The sequence below is a fragment of the Pieris brassicae genome, chromosome 11, assembly GCF_905147105.1.
Source record: "Pieris brassicae chromosome 11, ilPieBrab1.1, whole genome shotgun sequence".
In the NCBI taxonomy this organism is placed as follows: domain Eukaryota; kingdom Metazoa; phylum Arthropoda; class Insecta; order Lepidoptera; family Pieridae; genus Pieris; species Pieris brassicae.
In genome coordinates, this window is record NC_059675.1 from 3,275,656 (window position 1) to 3,282,194 (window position 6,539).

Below are 6,539 nucleotides of genomic sequence, written 5' to 3' on the forward strand. Positions count from 1 at the left end.
AATGTCGGATTTAAAAATAAAATTGAGATGGTTCCGATTGTTTTTATCCGGGACAATAGGAACGTTTAATTGCGTATAAAATTACGAAATAGTGTAAAATGTTGATTCTTGTTAAGGCATAATAGTCATGGTGCGATTTTCGTTATTATACACTTTTAAGTAAGTGAAGTTCGCAAACTTATAAATGTTTTCAAACTTAGAAAACCTTCTGATCTATTTATTGTCCCTACCTTTATAATATAAAAAGGATAAAGATATAATAACGATAACAATGTTGGGAATAATTCTATTACAATTAATTAAATTCTGTAATAATCTAAGTAGTAATGAGGTAAAATTAAATAATTGTATTATTTGTATTCAGTATATGATAATAAAAGCCTTTTGTTCAACTTTATTTTATTTAACCAATTTCTGTAAAGCATATTTTTTGAAAAATAAGGTCATAAAGAAGTTTCACTTCTTACGTGTGTACACTAGTACACGAATTTTTATTTATTATGGTAGTGTTATTTAGCACGCATTAATTTAACCTCTCTTAGGCTTGCCTATAACAATAAAAAATATGGAAATGGTTACTACACAGCCTTAGCTCAAGTGAACAGTACAGCAGGCAGCGTGTACATCCTGATGGCTGATGGTCACCTGATGGTATCGCGGCAGTAATTTGATTACATTACGAATACACTTACCTTAATAGATTTATGTATTCAATTCAATTGTAATTAGAATATGTATAATGAAACTAGATAGTTTTGAATTTTCCATAAAATATATTTTATTTATTATCAAATATGTTTAACGTATGACCGTCAAATATCTGCCAGTTATTTGCTATTTTTAAATTAACTTCATAACATTTTTATAGTATAGGGAAGCATACGAGCAAACGGGTCGTATCGCAGCACATAGGGACCCATTTTAGTTGAGTCCTTGTCGGCCTTTAAGGGTGGTATGATCTTTGAACAGTTGGAGGTTGTATCTCCCAGAGAAGATCCCTACCGGGAATCGATTCTACAGTTCGCTAGTTCACAAAAGAAAATGTCTTCTGAAGCCGACCGTAGAGAAGACTTCCAGCTTAAATGTTGACTTAGTACGGCTCGTATAGTGATGAAACAATTAGGGATCAAAACAAACATCTCTTCTGTATACTTTCCTATGGAGTTGCAAAAAACTATCCATCCCTCCCTTTAATCGCCATATATACTACAAGCATTACACCTTCATGATAAAATTAAGATTCAATGAGGAAATACTAAAGAAGAACCTTTACCTTCTACAAGCAGTGGGCATAGCGAAATAGGTTTTCGCAGTTACATTATAGCAACTGACACGCAAAACATAATCAATCTAGGTTGTTCATATATAAAATTAATTATATTATCAAATCCTTACGTTACGAAGAAAGACCTTAATAATGCGAATTTTAATGAACCTTCTTGCTAAAGGTACAATACCAGGTACATAGAACATACAACGACCAATATTTAATCCTTGACTTGATTAAGGTAGCGCAAAATATTCTTACAAGCAGTATTAAGAATATCCATAGCGCTAAATCACCTGCATCATGAGCACACCCTACATACACGAACATACCTTCATTTTTACAAAATCACACAACACAGCCGTATTAGGTATTACTTAGTTAAATGTGTTTAATATTTTTTACAGACTTTTTCCTTTTATTTACACATTTGTTTCATCTGCTTTGTAAATATGATGTATTCCATCTTTGGCTATATCTTTAGTATATTTGTTATATACAATGTATGTTAGATGTAAGAGAAGAACATAGAATCTCGATATGTACTTTCTGTATTATTTGGTAAAATTTATTCCATTGTATAGTACAATTTTGATGTACTAAGTTCATCATACTATACTTGCTCAATATTTATCACCATTCGAAGACCAGTTGTCCTATTAAAACTTGCTCAGACTGTGAGTAAATAAGGAAACCGGGATATCTAAGACCCAAAAATAGAAAGCGTGTGTCACGCACACAAGGAAGACCTTCTAACTTCTTCTGACCTTTTGGCTATGTCTTGTGGCGCCACTGGTTTTGCTTTAAGTGCACTTTTTTTATTTATTTATCCTATTATATTTATTTATATACACTTCGTTGCAAAACAAAAATACGGTACAGTAATGAAATAAAAAGCCGGCAACTTATCGCGTTATCGCTTTCAAATGATCTTTTCCAGAATACTGTAAGAATATTTTTTTAGGTAAGGTAAGCGCAAGAAGTGTAAAACTACATAAGACATAAAAAGTGAAAGTACAATAATGAACGCATGAAAGGGCATTATAATATGTGTACAATATTTTTTTGTATATTTGTCAAATTTAAAAATCAACACATTATCAGGAAAAATGTAAAACGACGGTGTATGCTCATGTCAATACATGACGATATTCGACTACACACTGCGGTCGTATTAGAAGTATTTTTAGTAACCTGAGTGGCGGAATTACCAGATGGCTGAGTAGGCAAGGTTCTAGGGCGGCAAATTTGGGAAGCGAATTTTATTGTTTTGCTACCTTTTAGAAATCAAAAAGATTTTTTTATGTTCACAGATAGAAGGCTGCAACAAATTTTGTCGATAACTTTCCGCTCTCACTTGTCATTGTACATTTGGTATTTGCTATACCAACTTCCATATTCTAGAGAAAAACAGCTAGCTCGCTGCCCACCAACCAGTCCTCTTTTGCACCCTCAGCTCAACTTTGTATGAGTGAAAAGAGCGAAATTGCAGAAAATGTGCTTCCCTCTCTACCAACCCATACATGTTAGTCCTACTGCTGGTTGTGCTGCGAACTGGATGGTTTGTACTCAAAAATATTACGTACAATTTCAACGAAAAATATGAAAAATCTAGTTCCTTACTATTGTGGACAGCATAAACTTCACAGCCTATAACATTTGTAAATCTGCCACTGGGTAACCTAACAAAACAATCTAAATGCATTGAATTATTATGGAAGCGTTCATTTTGACGCATACAAATTGAAGTCGAGCCGTGTTTTATGTCAGTACATTGAGGTGACGAAGATGTAAACTATTCGATTTGAGAAACGTAGATGACGAGCGATAGTGCGTGAGACTAGGGTTGCCAAAAGTATTCTAATCGTTAAAAAAAAGTTTTATAAATGTGGTCCATAAAATCCCATCTCATAACTCTTCCTGTCTTGGTGAATCCTTTAAAATCTGCAGTGAGACTATGGAATTCACTATCCGTCTTTATCGGTTGAAGCTCATGTATTCTATAAAACAAATTTCTATTTTGTTTTTACTTGAGTGAACCAACCCGTTCATAACAACTTTGACGCGGTAACTGAAATTAAGAATGAATTAGATTTTTTTTTAATTTAAAGAAAAAACGAAGTGCATGGAGTTCCTAACCACAAATCTTCTAGAGCGAGTTCGTTATAGACGCTTTAACCAATACAAACAAACAAAATAGGCTCAACCCAAAAGAGCAAATTTTTTGGTCATTTAGGGTCGCGAGTTCGTTGCCGGCGGTTTAAGAATTAGTACGATACTTTCTTGACGTCACATTGACTTGGAAATACTTCAAAGGGCAGCTGGCTCATCACATAGTTGTGGTGCGCTGCAAGATCTGCCTTAAAAACGCTCAATTATGGAACGTCGGACCTCGAGGTGATCTGGGTAGAATTTCATTCGAAAAATTAATTACTCAGACGTCGAGAATCTAATCGTTATCAAATAATTATTTTATTTCTTAGTATTAAATCTCCTTATCTATGTACTAAGATAGCTAGCCCTGCCGTGGTCCGCTCACTGCGGTGACGCATCATCATGAGTCACACGATCCGTTTTCAGCTGCGAATTACTCTTGATAACTTACATCATGTTTACATAATTTTGTAAATTTTATTTTCAAACCGCCATTTCAGGAGAGTTCTTTAAGGTTAGGGCTCGGAACGTTTTGTGAGCTACACGCTTAGATTGATACTCCTATTGCAGTATTTAGGTCAACTAGTCCCGTCTTTGCGTAGTAGTGTGTGTAACTGAAGCATGAGTAGTAAAATCGGAATTCAATGACAATAAATGTTTTATATTGTTTTTTTAGAGCTGTGAGGGAAATTGTTTATATGTGTTATTATGAAATGAAGTTTCTGGCAGTTATTCATTTATACATTAAAACTTCGTTGCAGAAATATAATACAACAAGACATAATTAAATGAAGAGGAGTGCAACTGGTGGTCTTATCGCTTTCAAGCTATCACTTCCAGATAACCACCAGCAAGAAGTGCAAAAATACATAAGGCATAGTTTTTTAAACAAAACTCATGGAACAAATCAAATCATTTATAACTTATGTAAACAGTGATCCGGTCAAAATTAAATAAGCACACATGGAAAAGTAAAAGTGCCCAGGAATTACTATAAATTTAGATCAAATTTTTATAATAAAGCATTTTTAGTTAATTATACCAAATCGAAATCAATATTCATAGTTAAGACAGGACAACGTCTGTCGGATCCGCTAGTATTGAATATATTTAATCATAAAAATGTATGAACATAATATTAACAAGAAATAAAACTGAGTTGGAAAGTGGGGAACAAGATAAAACGCGAAAGTCGCGATAAGGCGAAGTTATAACGAGGACTTGAGCTGTGTTCAGTTAATTTCTTAAGCTGTATCCAGTGTTCACTCAACAAATAACATGTACATACTTTTCTTTCCAACTTGATTTTGTATAGACTCTCTTTCAATAAAACCTTCTTGGCAAACTTTTTTATAGTTGCAGCTTTCATTTTTCTTTTTCTCGCGTAGTATTATAGGATTTGTTGGATTACTTAGAAGAAGGTTTCTAAAGGTGACAGGAAGCAAATGTCAAAGACTTCTTTTGACATATTCCTAGTGAATGCTGAAATGTTACGTTTCTAGTTTTCACAGATAAATAATAAAGGTCGGAATTTAATGCTCACTACATTGGTCCGTGTTTTATTTTTTAAAAAATTGTTGGGTAAAATACGTTTTACTACGCATTTGGATATAACCACAGATTACTGTATCTGTTTTATAAACCATTTCTTTGCATTTGGGTGACCAGCATTGTTTCGCATCTAATACAGGGTACGAAAGTATTTTTAGCGCTAAGTATTTTTTACATTAGTATTGTTTACATTACACTAAGATGTATATGATGAGAATCGCTTAACCAGTGGGCCTTATAGTCTATGAATAAAGAAACGATTCGATTCAGACCTGGGCCTTAGACACTTTTCGACAGTCGTGACCCACTAACGCTATGATCACGTGACAAAGCGTGAGCTAATGTCATTCCTACACAAAATACGTTTGGTGTTAACTAGCGAACTGTGGAGTCGACTCCCAGTGGGAATCTTGCCTGATATACGACCACCAACTGTTTAAAAGAGCATACGCCACATCCAAAGTGTCCATGGGCGTGACTGAACTTTTAAAAAAAAAGGGATTTTGTTTCAAGCTTGTCAATAGTGAGAATATTTATAGGGAAAAATCGTTCGCGTTGTTAGTAAAAAGGTAGAAGGTAAACACAATGTCGTCCCAAAAATACTTCGGCCAGTATCGGATCCTTCAATGTGTGATGGATGAAGTAATCGCTCTTCCGCCCGGGGACTGCTATTGCTACTTAGTATGTCCATGTTGCAGATAAATTGATTGGGTCATTTGAAAACTTACTACTTTATTCAGAAAAATAATTATTGTCTACTAATAAAGATATTAAGAAATTGATTGAATGTATCACCTTTGGAGAAAAATTCAATATTATTTTGCAATAAACAGAACGGAACATCACGGAAATATAATAAGATTATATAGTTTTAAACGAATTAACCTTATCAATCTCACTTTAGCCTACAAAAATCAAAATGTAGAAAATATTTATATACTTATAAACACTAACTTTTTAACTCAGACGTTTAGCATAAAGTCTATAAGTACTTAGTTCTTATTACCTGTAACACATAAGCTTCAAAATGTAGCAAAAACTTAATCTTAAATCTTGAGCGATGTGCGGGTGATTATATTTGGGTCTTTTTATTGCAACGTGATAGAAAAGTAGCAAAATCATCAAAAAATACGAAAAGTATTTGACCCCGACGTGATTTGAACACGCAACCTTCTGATCTGGAGTCAGACGCGCTACCGTTGCGCCACGGAGTCGGTTGTGAACTGATCGAAATTTGATAATATATTCTACATTTGATAATTTTACAATAAGTTATCGCCAATTTACACAGACTAGAAATTAAATTATCGTATTGACCTCGATGTGACTTCAGACATGTTTAAAGAACACTTCCTGACAATATTCCAAAACCACTGTAACGACACTATAATATGCTTACACTATATATCTATTATCGAGAATTGTATAAGCGTGTTTCTTTGGAGTTTGAGAGAAAGAATTTAATATCACGCAAAAAATTTAAGTAATGTAACTCTTGCTTGGGTTGTCATGGTAACGCTCAGAACGATGCAAGAAACACAATTCCACGAGAGCACTAATAATTAAT

At 33.8% G+C, this 6,539-nt stretch overlaps 1 non-coding gene across 1 annotated transcript; it reads right to left on the reverse strand.

Annotated features, from left to right (window-relative positions):
• Positions 1-6,114: 6,114 nt before the first annotated feature.
• Trnaw-cca lies at positions 6,115-6,186 on the reverse strand. The gene has a single exon. It is a non-coding gene; the product is annotated as a tRNA-Trp (tRNA).
• Between the last annotated feature and the right edge of the window lie 353 nt (positions 6,187-6,539).